This window comes from Parus major, chromosome 8 (assembly GCF_001522545.3).
Source record: "Parus major isolate Abel chromosome 8, Parus_major1.1, whole genome shotgun sequence".
NCBI lineage: Eukaryota > Metazoa > Chordata > Aves > Passeriformes > Paridae > Parus > Parus major.
This window is the reverse complement of record NC_031777.1, coordinates 20,356,295-20,372,870: the sequence shown is the minus strand read 5'-3', so window position 1 is coordinate 20,372,870 and position 16,576 is coordinate 20,356,295. Positions and strand designations below refer to the sequence as shown.

The 16,576-nt window shown below is 53.4% G+C and overlaps 1 long non-coding RNA gene across 1 annotated transcript; it reads right to left on the bottom strand.

Annotated features, from left to right (window-relative positions):
• Nucleotides 1-1,329: 1,329 nt before the first annotated feature.
• Nucleotides 1,330-15,275, bottom strand: LOC107207995. Its single transcript, XR_001523043.2, has 3 exons — nucleotides 15,163-15,275; nucleotides 2,269-2,368; nucleotides 1,330-1,573 (listed from the first exon to the last, which is right to left on the bottom strand). It is a non-coding gene; the product is annotated as an uncharacterized LOC107207995 (long non-coding RNA).
• Between the last annotated feature and the right edge of the window lie 1,301 nt (nucleotides 15,276-16,576).

Here is a 16,576-nt window from a genome sequence, read left to right as displayed (position 1 = left end):
CCAACCTGCTGCCCATGCTGAATTTCACCCCAAAAGCCTCTGGCTGAGGTTCAGGTTATTGCAGTTTCTCACAGCCTTCTGTAACTCATTTACTTAATGATCCTCTCCATACAAGTCTGTCTGTTATTAATGAGTCACTAAGTTTTCAACAATCCTGTGTTTGAGCTTTAAGGTTTAAGCCCATCACATGTGCATCCAGTAATCTGCATTGCAATTAATTATGAATAAAAATGAGCTTTTCTTCTAAACAACGTCAGAGCCTCCCATGTGCCCTGTGATCAGCACCAAGGCTCCATCCTGGTGTAAAAGGGCTCCATGGCTGCAGTGGTGGCAGCTGCCTTTGCTGTCTTCCCCAGGATTCTTCTAATTTCCCCTCTCAGGCAAGCCTGCTCGGGGGGGTTGGTGGGCCAGTGCAACTCCCTGTGGTTCCTCTGCACAGTGTCCCAGCGGTATTTCAGTCACATACCCTCCCCCCAGACCTCTGCAATGCCAGCTAAATCACAACTGACTTCATGCATGAGAACTTCTCATTCCTCCTGCCTATTCCCTTGGTTTCCAGCCTCAATGCAGAGACAGCTCTGACATATTTTGCTTATTCCCTCTCTAATTCTCCCTCAAAGTTTCCAAATCTCATCACAGACACATTTGCTTGGCTGTGCAGACTCGGAAACCCTCACACAGACATGGGGAGAGACACTTTGGGCCCCTCAGACCTCCTTGCTTGGGGCTGCCTGGTGCAGGGGCTCTCCAGGAGATGTTCCTAGCAAAGGACATGAGCTCATTCCCTGAAGGGATGCAGCTGTGTTCCTGACAGGGCTCTAACTGTTGCCCGAAGAGAGAAAAATGGAAAAGCAACTTAATGAAAAATCTTATTTCTGTTTTGCTTGGTTCCAATGAAATATTTCCCTTAATTTGTTTCTGTTTTCAAAATCTGACACCTCTGTGCACCCTCCTTCATTTGTGTCACTTTCTCTCCACCTGTGGGTTTACATATTTCACTTTACCCGCTCTCATTTTCCTCTTTAGGTAAAAAACCCAACCCACCCCAAACCCGTTTTTCTTATTCTGCCATTTCAGATCACCAGAATTAGTGCTGCTTTTTTTTGTTTCTCTTTTGTCACTTTTCCAAAGTTGAAGAAGTTTGGTCCTGTTCCAGATAGAAAGGGAAAAGTCATAAGGCAGTCCCCACCCACTATCCTTCTGCTCCACTCCAGAGCAGGAACAACTAACGGGAAAGAGATGGGAGAAGAGGCAAGGGAAATAAAATAACACACCAAACTTCCAAACTTTTTATTTCAAAGAAATAGATATAGTTTCATAATTAAAAAAAAAAAAAAAAATCCAACCCAAAATCACTAAGGAAGAGATATTGCTTTATATCCACAGCAATTTTTTCCCCAAATGAGACACTTCAGAGAGGAGCAGGATCCTCGCAGAGGTGCTTGGCTAGGGGCACTCACAAAGTGTGTTGCTCTGGGCTCAAGGCTCAGCTTAGCACAGGGTGATGCCTCCACAGGGCGTCCAACCCCCATTCCTGAGAGCTGCCCAGCCCTGCTGAGCTGGACTCAACATCCTGAGAAAGAAGGGAGAGAGGGAAACAAAATCAGTCCTGAGCCACCTCCTGCCCCTGTGGCACGCAGGCCATGATGATGTCGAGGCCAGCACAGGCTGTCCTGGTGTCCCTGGGACAGCTGAAACACCCCTGGGTACAGAAGGGCTTGTGTACAACAAGGCTGTGGAGCCTCCCCAGAATCTGGATTTACCTGTCTCACATACAGGAATTGGTTGTAAAATAGGTAAAACTGCTGCCTTCTGGGTAGCTGATCCAACATGTCCTGCCCTCCTGCTAGCATCTTGTTTTTCCTTCCCAGACTGAATTTTTCTAACTGATGCTTCAGCCTTCAGATCTTGCTGCTCCTCTCTGAGATGGAGACTGCTGAACTGTCAGGAACATTTCTCGCTGAGGCTGGAGCACCCCTCAATCTTCTTTCCAGCAAATTGAGCAGTTTATACCATTCCACTCTTGTACCACAGCTTGTTTTCTGATGCCTGGATAGTGTGTATGGCTTTCCTTTCCTGAACTTTGGTGACCTTTTTAATTCTAGACACCCAAGTTGCCAATAACATCCATAGTAATCATTTCAACAGTAATGTGAAGAGTTGAGATGCTCCCCTGCCTTTGTTTGATATTCCCTTGTTATATATTCAAGGAAGATGTTGGATGCTTTCAGCATGCTGTTGAATGAGAGCTCATGTGGAGTCAGTTACCTGAAATCATTCCTGAGCTGCCTTCTGTCACAGCTTTCCAAGCCCATCCTGGAGATAAAGGCTGCAATATTTGTTCCCAGTTGCCTTCGCTTGCATGCACCTGTATTAAAATGCATTTAGTTAGATTATGGCCATTTTACCAGGCAGTTTAGAAGATAGTAGAGCAGCAACATGGCCTGCTTGTTATTAACCCCCCTACCAGGTTAGGTTAGGTAGGTTAACTGCATCACCTGCAGACTTCACCATCACAGCTTTTTTATGGTCTGGCTGACCATTGGATAAAAACATATGCATTGTTGCAACAAGAAACAGATTCCCTCAAGAGACCTCACTGAGGACACCTCCATCCTCCCAAGTCCCCCCAGCAGCCACCACATGGTGAAATCTGAGGCGGATTTTAGTCCACTTAGTTCGTGCTCTGATCATTCCTTCTGTAGTGTGGGATTTGCATTCCAAATGTCATGTAGTAATAGGCAAAATGCTTTGAGGAAGTCCAGTTTGCTATAATGGTGCACTTGTCTTTATCTATCATACCTACAAGGCTGCTCAAAACAAGACCCCACAAAAAGACATGAACCAACCAGTTCGTGTGCAGGTCTCTGCTCTGTGCCTTTAAATTTTTCTACACTGGAACTACACTGATGTTTCTCTAGTCTTTTGGAATTTGACCATTTTTCTAAGATCTGTTAAGCTGTGGCACTGACTTGAGCTAGTTCCTTCTAGACTCTTGAGCATCAGCTGCCTGGATGATCTGAAAATGCTGAATTCGAGGAGATCATGCCTCACATCCCCCATTGTTACAGATGGCAGGATTTATATTCCATCCACAGTATCATCTGGAGATGAATATATCCTCCTGCTTCATTCCAAATACAGAACAGAAATATCTACTAAACATTTCTGCCTTTCTGCACCAGCCACCATCTGGCACGAGCAGGGAAGCAGCAGCGCTCGGAGCCAAGCTCCAGCGGTCCCGCCGGGAGGCCCGTGCCATCAACACGCCCCACACACCCCGGAGAGCCTTGGGGCTCCCCGCAGCCCACGGCCAGGGCTCTCCCCTTCATTCCCCTGCATTCAGCAGCCTGGTTCCCTGCTGGCCCTTGCTGCTGGCAGGGTGCTGGGGCAGACCCCCGGCCCTTGCCCTCTGCCTCAAGGCCAAGCCGGCAGTCTGGCTCCAGTGAAATTCCCCATCTGACCCTGGGCTGAAGAGGCCATTACCATGTAAATCACTGAGCCTGGAAGGCAGAGAATGTGAAGCAGCCTTGATGGAGAGGGATGAGATAAGGGGGCTTTTATTGAAATTCAGAAATCTTTTATTCTTTTCCCACCAGCCACTCAAACAGCAGCTGAAAGCCAAACTGGGGCTTGTATGAGACTTGTTAGAGGAAAATAAACATGCCAAGAGTGCTTTGGATGTGTGTCTTAGAGTGGAAGTCACCTCTTGTGCCTCTTCAAGTCACCCCTCTCCTCTAGCTCCCATCTGGCCTGGAGTGGCATCCCCATGCTGTCACACCAGCTGGGCTTGATGGTGCTTTCCTGGCTCTCTCTGGTTCCTCCTGGCTGCAGTATCAAGGGCTTAGAGCAGGCAGTCCCTCAACCCTGTAAACCACACGTTCAGGGAACACCACAGCCCCGGGGCTGGTGTGACTGAGATCGCAGGGAAAGGATTCCCTTGATCTTTTCTTTTTTGTTTTTTTGGTTTTTTTTTTTTTTTTTTCTTTTCATCAGTGTTCTTTATTTACTCCTTATTGCATATGGCAAAGCCAGGAGGAGAGAAGAAGAGAAAAAAGGCACAAGTCTGCAGGGGAGAAAAGAGAGGCGTTATTGTGAACGTGTGTTGTCCCTGGCTGGTGGCACAGCAATTCTGTGGGATGTGGGATTCCCTGCTCCAAGGGCTGCCTTGCTGCTATGTCACAGTCAGTGGGGGCTGCTGCAGGAAAGGCTGTGCTTGGCTTGGAGGATGACTTCTGGCAGCGGTCGCTGTGCAGAGCGGGGGTGCCGGGCTGGGCTGGCTGAGTCCCCCTGAGCAGCAGCACAGACTCCTCGGTTAATAATTAACCAGGTGAGGAGACAGGCGTCCGGTGTGTAATGGCATCGCAGACATCTGACACTCCCAGTGGCCTCCTCACTCTGCCTCCCACAGCAGGGCTGCCAGCTGATCCTGCCAGGGCTCCTGAAGGTCATCCCTGCGGTGCCATCCCCTCCCGAGGGCTGTGCCAGAGCCCTGCTCCCTGCAAGCCTCACCCCACATCCTGCCTCCAGGCGCTGTGCAGGGTCACAGCTTCACCCCTGGGATGGCTCTTGAGGAGCCACGTTCTCTGTAGCCCCCAGTGCCTTGGTCAAGGCCAAACCAAGCTGGGCTCCACCAACCAACCTTTCTGCTGGGGTTTTTGGCAAGGAGCCATCCTACATTTCATCCAAATTTGTTTTCCCAGCTGGGAGAAGCCCTCTGGCATGGGCCAGCAGTCCCTGTGCTGGGGCTATGATGTGCTGGATCAGCACCAATGCACTGGCTTTGCAGAGCCACACGTGGGGGATGCATCCATGAGTGTGGCTCCTTGAGTGCTCTTCAGCTGCCAGAACATGTCTGGGGTTGGGTGTAACACTGGGCACAGCAGGTCATGGGGAGGCAGAAAACAAGTCTGTGGGGAGGGAAAACCTCTGGCCACAGCTCAAGCATCGCTGCAGACGCTGGGGCTTGGACACACAGCCCTGTCCCCCATGCCAGAGAGAAACATCTGCAATGGTGTCAATACCAGCTATGGCCCTAACAAAAAGGATTGCTGGAGGCACCAGCCTTCAGGGGGTCCCTCTGAAGAGACCACCCTGCTGCGATAAGGCACCAAAGTCCCTGGAAAATGAAGGTAAAGGTTCAGGTAGGGGATTAGCAGGTGGGATTAAAGGCTCAGCAGCTCTTGAAGTGGATCTGAATCACATTCTAAAGCAGCCCACCGCAGCTCTGCAGTGAGAAATTGCTCCTTGTCTGGCTTAATTACATCTCATAGCAATTCTTTCCTTGCTGTCTGTGCTCACTGTTCCCAGGGGTCACAGTGAGGGTACCCTGTGCATCCCTGAAGGCAGCTTGGCCAGCACCATGTTTGAGGCTGACACATGGTGAGGGTAAGGAGGCCAGTGGCAGAGCTGCCTCCTAAAAATCACTTGGAAATGTGGAGAAATGCCTTTCATCCATCAAATTTCAGTCACCAGCAAAGAGATTTATTTTTAAGCACCATTTGATTTTAAAGAAACAGAATCCATGGCCACCAGTGACTCCCACCTTTTCCAATGGCCAGCCTGAGAGCTGGTGGTGCCACCGGGCTGTCCCCCTGCACCTGAGCACCCAGACCCCTCCAGCATCAGTGCTGGCAGATGAAAAATTCATGTCTGATGTGGTCAACAATGTTTGTCACCTACTTCTTTGACACCCTGTGAATGTTCCCAAATGCCAGTGGTGGGTGCTGTGGGGATGCTTGTGCCTTCCCAGAACCCCCAAACACTGGCAGAGTGGGCCAGGGGAGATTTTCCAGTGTCATTTCACAGTCAGGAACTCTCACCTTTCCAAAGACAAGTGGGGGAATGGAAGAGGCTCTGCCCCACTGTGCCCATATCACACAGGTAGCCCTGGGAAAAGGGCTGACCTGTAACTGGGTCCAGGATATGTGGAAGAGTGTGGAAGGAAAAGCAGACAAATGGGGCTGGGTGAAGCCAGTGAGCACTGCCAGTGCTGCCACACACAGAAAAAGGGCCAGCACAGGAGAGGTGGGGACTGATCCCCTTCTGCACCCACCAGACCCACCATGAGTCTGCTGTTTAAATCTGTGTCAGGAGAAAGCATCTCCTCGATTTTAATAATGCCAAGCCAACTAATTTAGGGAGTCTCCTTGTTTTGAGGGACACGGTGGATATTGAGGACTTCCAGGCTATTGAATTTCTTCTCAACCAAACCTCACAGCTTGTCACCCCACCTGGATGGTGCTCAGTTCCTGACTGAGCCAGGGTAGCCAACAGCTGCACTGCTCATCCCATGGCTCTGCTGCACCCCTTTTTGAAGTGGTTTCTGTTCTCTTTCCAGTATCCATCCATCTCTCTCCTTGTAGGTTTTTGTGAGCATCACTGGCACTGCAGAGAGGAGCCCACAGGGACATTGGGTCTCCCACCCAAAAGGCAATTGAAAGCCCTGCATTGTCTGAGAATGCTGGGATGATTTTTCCACTGTCTGCAGCATTTTGTTTCATCTGACCGTATTTCACCCCCTCAACTGTGAGTTCCGTGGCCCAGGTGTGACCCCAGGGACCAGGCTGGCTGGGGACACCGCAGGGCTCCGGGGTGTGCCAGGTGCGGAGGGGACCGGGAGGGGATGCAGAGCAGGACGGGCTCTCTCCCGTGCAGGGTTGCCATATCAACAGGTTCTCTGGGAGTCTCTCACTGCAGATGCAGCATTCTGGGATGCTGTGATGTGAGCTCGAGCAGTCCTGGCTTCTGTGGCCCCGCATCCCTTCAAGTGCCCTCTCCTCTCTGCTTCCCGGGGGCTCTGCCACGCCTGTCCCCGGGTGCATTTTGCTTCTCCCAGTGCTGCCGGTTTGCAGCCTGCTGCCGTCGTCCCTGCCTGCATCCGCCCCTGCCGAGCACCGGCCCCTGCTCACGGTCACAAGGCAGCAGCCTGAGCAGCTGCAGCTGATGCTGATGGGGACAGGAGGGACACCGAGCCCACAGACAGGTGAGAAAGGAAGCATTGGGCACCAGTGGCTCGTCCCAACACCCTGCAGCATCCCCCAGGGTCAAAACAGGGCTGCTCCAGCCCATAAAATGCAGGAAGGGAGCAAGCAGCAGCTGCATTTACTAATTTCAGAAGGGAGGAGGGTTTTATTGTCTAATATCAGCCAAAGCACCAGGCAGCAACACTGAGTGCCCCATACTGGGGTGCCCTGAAACACCCCAAGCCTCTTCCAAGGCATCTGTTTCCTCAGCCATGGTTGTTCCCCATCTGCCAAAATTGGTGATAAGTGCTGAAATCAGTGAGAAATGCTCTTTGACTGCTGGCAGGGTCGCATGGCAGAGATATTTCATCTGGCAAAACCGGTCTGAGCAGGAGGCTGAGGCTGCCAGAGCAGGGGGGGGACCACCACCACCCTTCATCCTCCCAGAGAGATGGGGTGATGGTGTGGGGTGGTCCAGAAAGCTCCCAAGGAGCCAGGGAAGTGTCAGATAGAGGTGAAAGGGAAAAACACGTGTGTGGAGTGAACGAAAACGGGGAACTGCAGGACAGCAATAGGGGGACTTGTCCCTGCAGATCTTGAGGCCCCCACAGTTGATGCAGGAGGCAGAGAGGGAGGAATTTGCTCTGGAGGCATTTGCTACTTCAGATAGCTGGGATGCCCGAGCTGGGAGGGTGTTTACATTCCCTCCCTTATCTGCACATAGGCACTGTGGGGCCCCTTTCCTGCTGAACAGGTTCTCCTCGGCGGGGGAGAAGCTGCAGCTCGGCGCCAGTGCTTACCCCGCACGGTCTTTGGTTGCCAGGGCTGCCTACGGGAACGGGAGGTGGAAGGGGGCAGCCCTGTGCCCAAGCCCAATCGAACTTCTGTCTGCATGGGGTGGGAGGGCTAGGCACCCCCCAGAGCACACCTGACCTCTCCCCCTGTGTATGCACCTCTTTGGACACCTCATCTGGGGGTGTGTGTGACTCAGTCACCCATCATGTTCTTGCCTGTGTGGCTTGGCTTTGCCTGTCAGCGTGTAAATCTCCTTTTGTTCCTCTTATCTGGGAGCCACACATGCAAAAGGGTCCTGTAGAGGAGCTGGGGCTCATCCCTAGGTGTGTCCCCTTCACAGACAGAGAGGTGCGCCCTGAGCCTGGGAGCTCTGATCCATGGGCAGCAGCTCTGGGTGCCGAGCCTCTCCTTGCTGGACACTGACAGGGCAGAGGGTGATTCCGGGGACAAGACATAGCACTGCCAGCCTGCCTGCTCGTTAAACTGACCCGTGACCATGTCCCCAGGAAATTAGCAGGCCTGGGAGTGTGTCCTGTCAGCAGCCCAGGAGCTGGATGGCTGTGCCCCAAGCACCAGCGCGGCTGGGCAGGGAGGGCAGCGAGGCTGGGCAGGGAGGGCAGCTCGGCCCAGCAGTGCTGCCGTGACCTGCCTGCCCACACCACACCTCCCACGTGCAACAGCCTCAAACCCTCCTAGAGCATCCCCATCGTGTCTCTCAAAGTGCTGCTTCTCCCCAGACACCCCACAGATATGTTAAGTGACACAGGGCCATGGCAGAGCCTGCAAGCCCCCGCGGCTGCCCGGTGCTGGGATGACAACTGCCCGTTTATTCCTCCTCTGTTTTCTCTCTCTTGGTGAGCCTTTGATCCATGGCAATACTTTGCCTCTCGCTCCACGACAACTTAATTTCTATAGTAACCTCCTGTGCTGGATCTTGTCAAAAGGCTTTTTGAAAATCTGAATAAACTGTTGAGTGGTTTTCCCTCTACTCACTCTTTACTGAAGTATTAGAAGAACTCTAATACAAGAAATGAGGCTGGATAGTCCTGGCTCAAACCAAACACATTGCAATTATCCAGCCATTCAAGTTTTGATAATTGTCTCTTCCAATTTGCCAAACACACAGGATTTTTCCTTGCAATGCTCCCATGGCACCAGCAAGGCCACCCCTGCCATGGTGGTCCCTGGGGACAATCTGGGGAAATGAGAGTCCCAACCCTGCCCTAGGCCAGTCATGACGGGGATTGCCACAAACCTCTTCAGCTTGTTACAAAATTTTAATTAATCTATGAAAATTTTCAGTCTGCAAATAATTCAGACCTTATGAAATTCCAATAAAACCATTTATCACAGCTGGCAATTTGAAGCTGGCAGCGGAGCTCTTGGATGCTTGGGGAGTAATTGATAGCCTAATATAATTTTAAATTAGGGTTTGTGTTATTAATTTCAGCCTTCTGAAAACACCTCTTTGTTTGGACTAAACCCCACTTCTCCTGTGGCACTGCAGGCAGTGGGCACGCACCCTGCCTGTTCCTGCTGCCCTTCCTGCCGCGGGCCAGGGACACCCAGCAACCCGTGCGGGCTGTGACACCAGGAGCAGGGCTGGCTGGTGACAAGCTGCGCATCCCTTGGGAGCAGAGGTGGCTCCCGAGGCAGGAGGGCTGGGGAGGAGCAGCGGAGCTGAGAGCAGCATGTACCCACAGTGGGGGCTGAGCATGACCCCCATGCCCCAGCTCACCACTTTTGCAGTTAAATACTCGATCGAGTAATTTACACTTACGCATCGCATCCATCACCTTTCAGGGACGTGGGATCCTTCTCCCCCTGCTGAGTAACATCCCTGCATGTTGCTAAACAGCTATTACACCCTGTTGCAGGGTGACTGAGTTTTGGAGGTGGGAGAAGGAAAATGATCCCTGTACTTACGTGGTCTCAATTCTGTAACACGCTCAAAAGCTTGAAAAAGATACTGAGTAACGAATATGTAATGTCAGCCGAGATGTGACAGTCTCACCATCCCCCCACTACCGCACCCACCAGGAATCCCAGTGACAACGGGAGCAGCAAGGGACAGGACAGGGGGTGTCTTGGGAAGCTTGTGAGCACCCCAGTGCTGCGCTGGGTTTGTCTGTCCAGGCCAGGGCTCCCACCACAGAGTCCCAAGCTGGGAAGGGGTTGTTGGTGACATGCCAGGGGACCTGGGAAGGGTTGGGGACAGCAGGGGACAGCAAGACCAGGAGAGATGTGAGGCAAGAGTTCATTTGATGTCATTCATTAATTAATGGGCACACCAGCCTTGAAAGTGCAAAGGATTTAATGTTTTCAATTATTTATCCATTTTTTTCTCTCTTTTTTATAACTAGACACTGTGAGGAGCAGCCTGCCTGTGGCTGACTGGGAGCAGCATGGCCATGCCTGAGGCTGGTGGGAGAGAAACTAATGCAGAACTGGGCTTCATCTGCTGCTGCCCAGCCCTGGGATTAGCACCAGGAGCCAGATGCACGAGGCAGGGGCCACATGTGAGACAGCATAGGCAGCATTGCCCAGCCAGGAATCACTGGGGACCCTGTGGGGCTACTGCCACCAAAGGGCAGCTCTGGGGACCCTGGGGTATCATGATGGGGTTCCCATAAACAGCCCCTGTCTTCCCCATCACTGCCCCCTGAGCACAGCAGAGAGCAGCTGCTTAACCCTTTCTTGGGGACCATCAGGACACCAAGCCAGAGGCATAATTGAGCAGGGCAGCGATTATCACGTTAAAAATCTGGACACAACCCGTAACAAGATTTGCAATTTGTACCAGGCAGGCAGGCAGGCTGCAGGGTACTTTCCCTATTAGGGGCCACATGCTGTTAGCAATCACATTAGTGGGGCTGGGATTTAGCATCAGGAAACCAAAGTGGTCCCTGCAGACCCCTGCCTATTGCCAAATGCTCCGGGCAGCCAAGGGGCAGGGAGGGGCTGCTCATCCCCTTCGATGAGCTCCCTGCTCACAGCTGGATCAAGCTATGCTGGGGTCATCATTGCTCCTGCCAGCACTGGGAGCCACAGGGTCCTCCCACTTGGTGACCTGGTAGCTGATCCCCCTTGGATGTCAGAACACAGTTTGCTCTTCTCCCAGCTGTGCTGAAGCCCCAGCGGAGTTCCAGCCCTTGCAGCCACACTGCTCTCGTTTACTATTTTATTCTTTGGATCTATTGGTTAAACAGATTTTAATCCACACAGTCTGGAGCTATTGATACCATGCCGTGCTAATTTGTTAGCTGGCTGTCAAGTAAATGAAGTGAAATGCCAAATATTAAATGAAATGTATTGTGTGAAACGGGCCAGTGCTGAGTTCTCCATTTCCCATGTGGCATTCTGCTCCCACGCAGGGCTCAGGGAGATTTACAGGTCTCATGGGCCTGGACTCTGGGCAATGGGTGCTTTTGGGGTGTACTTTGGCATGTGGGATACCTGCAGAGCTCCCCTGGCCCCGTGGCTTTGGAGCATCCACGATCTATGCTGATCTGCACCAGAGCTGGGACATGTGGCTGTCTACAGGCAGTCCTTGGTGTCTCACCCCTCTGCCCTCAGTGGGGAGGATTGCACTTCAGCATCCCAGCACCCATGACACCCCTCAGCTCACTGGACACCCTCTCTGCCCCTCAGTGTGTGCCCTGAGGGGTCCTGCCAGCCCCCAAGGGATGGTGGAGGATGCTCTGTGCTGGGCCAGCTGCGTGAGTGCAAGGGGGCACCTGCTCCCTGACTGCTGTGCCTGGGAGATTATTTATTTGGTGAGTTATGACTTTGTTTTCCCCTGTGTAAATATCTGGGAAGCACAGCTAATGTTCTGTGCACAGCTGAGGTAATTACAGCCCTCATCACAGCTCTGCACCCCTGGCCCCTCACAGAGATCAGCCCAGCCATGCCCCTGCCCCATAAAAAGGATGAAATTCCCATTAAACCACCACAGTGAAACATGGCCAGCTCTGCCCACAGCCCTCAGCAGCCCCAGTCTGGGCTCTTGAGACTGGATGTGCTCTTGGGGCACCCCCACAAGAGACAGATGTGCTGAGATTACCCTTCCAGCTGTACCCTGGGTGGTCTTTACAGCTGTTCCAGGGGCTGAAGATGTGCAGAGGTAGTTTTTCAGCTGTGCCTGGGGTGCCTCTCCAGCTGAGCAGGGCTGGCTTTTCCAGTTGTTGCAAGGAGATTTCAAGCTGCCCTCAAAAATGCTGGGGAAGACCCCCCAGCCTCCCCCACAGACCAGGTACAGCCCCAGATGACTCTCCTGCAGACAGGAGCAGGGCTGATGCTCCGGTCCCGAGGGCTGCTCATTTCACTAAGGAGGGCAGGTGCCTGGGCCATGGAGCCTGGGCAGCAGCTGTGTCTCCCAGGTCCTGGCCCCTCGACGACAGGCAGCCCCTGAATCAGCTTCATTAAGAACCATTGATCTGTTTCCTGCTTAATATATTTTTCATTTCCAAATGTTTTTTTCCAGGCTCCACAGCGTTTGCAGCTTGTACCAATTAAGGCAGCACAGAATGAGTGCTGCAGCCCATTAATTAAACTTACAGGGGGAGATTAAGTGCCCACTCCACTCTCCCTGGCAGGTCTCTCTGAGCAACAGGCATGCTGGGGACGGGAGCAAGGCTGAGCACTCACGTGCTGGTCACCTGCCCTCTGTCCCTCCTTACCTGTCATGTTCCCAGCTGCCCATGAAGCCCCTGCCATGCTCAGCTCCAGCCCATGGATGGGCCCTGGATGCTCACCCCGGGCACAGTGTGGGCTGCAGAATCGCAGAGCAGAGGGAGTGGAAGCTGCCCCATGGACCAGGGCTTAGAGCTGGCTCCTCCTGGCTCTGCTTGGAGCAGGGTGCTGTGCTGTGTCTCCACTTGGGAAAGGGTGCAGGGCACACGGGGGTGCTGCCTCGGCCTGTGCCTGCCAGGGACAGGAGCTCATGCTGGGGCAGAGCTGTGGCACCCACTTTGTTGCCGTACTCTCGAGTGGCTTCTGCCCTCACTGCAGAGCAAGGCCCTGGGCAAGGGGATCCCTGGCTTCCACGTGCCCCCTCTGAGCAAGCTGTGGGCACAGCTCTGCCCCACGTTTACAGAGGTGGTCAGGGACCAGCCGTGGGTCTACTCAGGTGGGTCTGAGGCTCACGGCAGCCCTTTGCACCCCACCATCAGCAGAAGGTGGGCGTGCTGTGCTGCTCCCTCCAGGAGAGCGCACTGCCGGGCCACCCGAGCTCCAGGCACCGGCACTGAGGAGCAGCGAACGGTGCTTGTGCTGTCATACACCGTTGCCATGGAAATTATCACACTGTCACATGCTGACATCCTCCCACCCAGGGCACCTGTGCAGCCCCTCTGGCACTCACTTTGGTGCTGATTATGCCAATGGGCAGGGGACCCAGAGCTCTGCAGCAGGAGGGAATGTGGCAGGAACTGCAGGTGACTGCAGGTGCAGCAGGGGCAGGTCTGTGGGTGCGGGTAGATCACCCCATTGCAGAGAGGTCTTGCTGATGAGTCCTCCAGACACTAATTTAGAGAAAAGAAGGGAAAACAGAGCCATGCCCAAAACATGGAGTACAGCCCAAAGCCCGTGCTGGAGGCAGAGCTGCTTTCCCCTGGACAAGGATGGCAAAGAAAAAGGGATGGTGCAAAAAGCAAAGACCAGGTGGAGAGATGTTGAACTCAGTGAGACAATAGTGGGTTCAGCTGGGGTCATGTCAAAGAGCCAGAAGGGAGCCCACTATATGTCCCCTATCAGCTTTGTAAAACAGACCCACTCCCTCTGGGCAGGAGCAGAGCATGGCAGGCACAGACAGCTCCACCAGCAGAGCACCACGGATTTCTCTTCAGCATTTCACTTATTGCCACGTGACATTTTGATTAAAAACTTGTTTTATGAGGACTTAAGAGGACACAGTAGATGGATTAAAAACCTGCCCATGGACAGGTTCCCCACCTGGTCTTGTTAATGGGGAAACATCAGAGAAAGGCTATGCCAAGGAGAAGCCCTGGGGACTAAAACAATTTACTGTTTGCAGCAACAGGTAATGTGAGATTGCAAAAACTTCCCTAGTGTGCTGAAGATTTGAGAATTGATAGTGAGGAAGAAGATGGTTTGCTGCAGCATCACAGGCTGAGGTGCCAGGAAAAGCATAGCAGAGCAAGCTGCAACATGAGGTGATGTGCTTAGGTATCAGTTTAAGAAGAAATGGGGTGTCTTACATCCCAAAACACATTTCAACACAACTTTGTGGGCAGGGCACATTAACCTCTAAGTTTTCTATTTGTTTAGGATTTTTTGCCTTCCTGTGAGCAGTTGATTGAGTGGAAAACCAGCCCTCATCCCCGCTTTGGGACACCCAGTCTGGCCATGGGCTCTCCATTCACCTGACACCACAGCGAACACAGGGCAAGGACAAGATGCACAGGCCTGCTGGGGGCTAGTGGGGCTGAGGAAACCTGCAGCAGGTGCTGGGCCTGGAGGAGGTGACAAGAAATAAATCCAGCCTTGCTGGGGGATGAGCACCTCTTGCCCATGGGCTGCAGGGAGCTGCATTGTGTGAAGCAGAGGGAGGGCAGGATGCTCCCTGCTGGCCCCCGTGGGCTCAGCCCCATCCAGCTTGGGGCACCCACCAATTCTGTCCCCAGCAGGGAGGCTGGAAATGCCACAGGAGGCTGTGGGGTGTGGTTGGGGTGTGCCAGGGCAGGACCAGCATCCGCTGCCTACACTGACACCAGCACTGGCATGGTGGCACCTGCAGCATCACTTGGTGTTTCCCTGCCTCATTGCTTTCGATTTAGCAGTTGCTAGAGAAACTAAAAGTTGCAGTTTGGGGAGCATCTGTATTTTAATTAGTAATTACCAACAGTGCTGCTCTGGCCCAGCTGTTGCCTGCAAGGTCCCTGCTGCCACTTGGGGCTGCCGTGCCCAGCTGGAGATGCCCTCAGCCTGCCCTGCCCTCATCCCTGTGCCAGCAGGAGAGCAGAGGGTTTGGCATTGGTGGTCCTCAGCCAGGAAGGAGGACTTGCTGAGCAGCGCTCTGTGCAAATGTCTGGGGGTACCAGTGCCCCAGCTGCAGCCCTGCAGGAGGAGAGCATCACTGTGGCACCTGTGGCCACATCTGTCTTGGTTTGTGCTGCAGCGGCTCCCTCTGCTAATGCCTGCACTGTCCCTGTTCCTCCACCTGATTAATTCCTCGTGTGGCTCCATAAATGCTTGCTGTGATGCCCAGAGCAGGGAGATCTGCATATCCCCTCTGCCTGAGAAGAGCAGTTTGTCCAGGAGAGAGCCTGAGGGAGTGTCCCCAGGCACTGTAATCACCTTCCTTGCTCCCCTCCGACATGATGCCTGCCATCCCCATGCCAACCCTCCACCCAACACCAGGTCCTCTCCTGCAATTTCTCACCTGTGGCTCCAGGACCTGTGAGGTGGGTGCAGAGGCCAAGAGCAGGATCCCCCTGCAGAGCTCTGCTCCTGGTTGCTTCCATCTCCTCCCCGGCTCACTGGGCCAGTGGTTCATTTTAACAAGGCTTTTAGGCTTAAGTGCTGCTTGACATGACTGGGAGAAATTGATATTTTGAGAATGAGCTTGTGAGGGGCCATGAATAATTCACGCTGGGGTGGTTCTGTTCCCATAAACAGGCTGCTAAAAAAGCCAAACCCAGCTCTTAACAGGGAAACAAATTCCCATCCTCCAAAGCCCCAGACCCCAGCTGAGCCCCTGCTGAATCTTTCATCTCCAGAAAGGGGTTCCTACATGGCAATGGCAGGGAGGGAAGCTGGCCCCTGTGCCTTTTCTGGAGCATCCTGTGATGATACCTGCTCCTCATGCCTGGATGAGCAGCACAGCCCTGGGGAACCCTGCTGCAGTCACTGGTGGCAGTGGCACTGAGGCCATGTGAACCAGCAGTCAGCAGCATGTCACCAGTCCCATGGGCCTGGTTTGACCCCATTGTTTCATTGGGTCTCTATTTAAAGGCCCCTTTTGGGGCTGGGAGCAGTGAACCCCCACTGCAATGAGCACAAGTGGTGAAGCTTGTCACACCAGGGGTGGCTCTGGGAACAGGGTACACCTCAAACAGCCAGGGCAGGCAGCAGGGCACAACCTCGGGACACAGGACAAGGAGATGTGGAGGGGAACTAGGCACTAGGGGAACCTCTGCAAGCATCCAGCTGCCCACCTGAGGGTGTCCCCATGGAGACCTCCAGGACTTGGAGGGCATAGGTTCTCTCTCTCTGAGCGCATGAGGATGAGTATGCAGGAGGGCACAGCACTGCCAGGCTGCAGCACAGGACAGGCATAGGAATGATGGGTTTGAACTGGCCAGGGAAGAATTTGAGCTGGGAATTAGAAGCAGTGTCAACACCGCCAGAGCAGCCAGCCTCAGTGTGACCCCAAGATGGACAGTCCAGGACAGGAGCTCAAGCAAGGCTGGAGAAAGAGAGCCAAGCTTAGAATAAAGGGAGGGAGGAATGGATGGATGGAGGGATGGATGGATGGATGGATGGATGGATGGATGGATGGATTCCATCAAGATTGCAGCAGCCAGGCATGGAGCCATTCCCAATTCCACATGCCCTTCCTTCAGGATGTGCCCACCCCATGCCATCAAGGCTTTGGCATCCAGGTGCCAAGAACTTTATCCTCTGCACCACGGCTGGGGGTCCTCTGTGCAACTCAGGAGCGTCCCCCACCTGTGTCAGTGCTGCAGTAGGGAGTCTGGGACCCCATTCCCCACCCAGAGGGGACAGGACAGGACCACTTGCTGCTCCCATCCCTTGCACGGGTCTTTTGGGAAGTGCCTTCCCAGCCCCTGTCC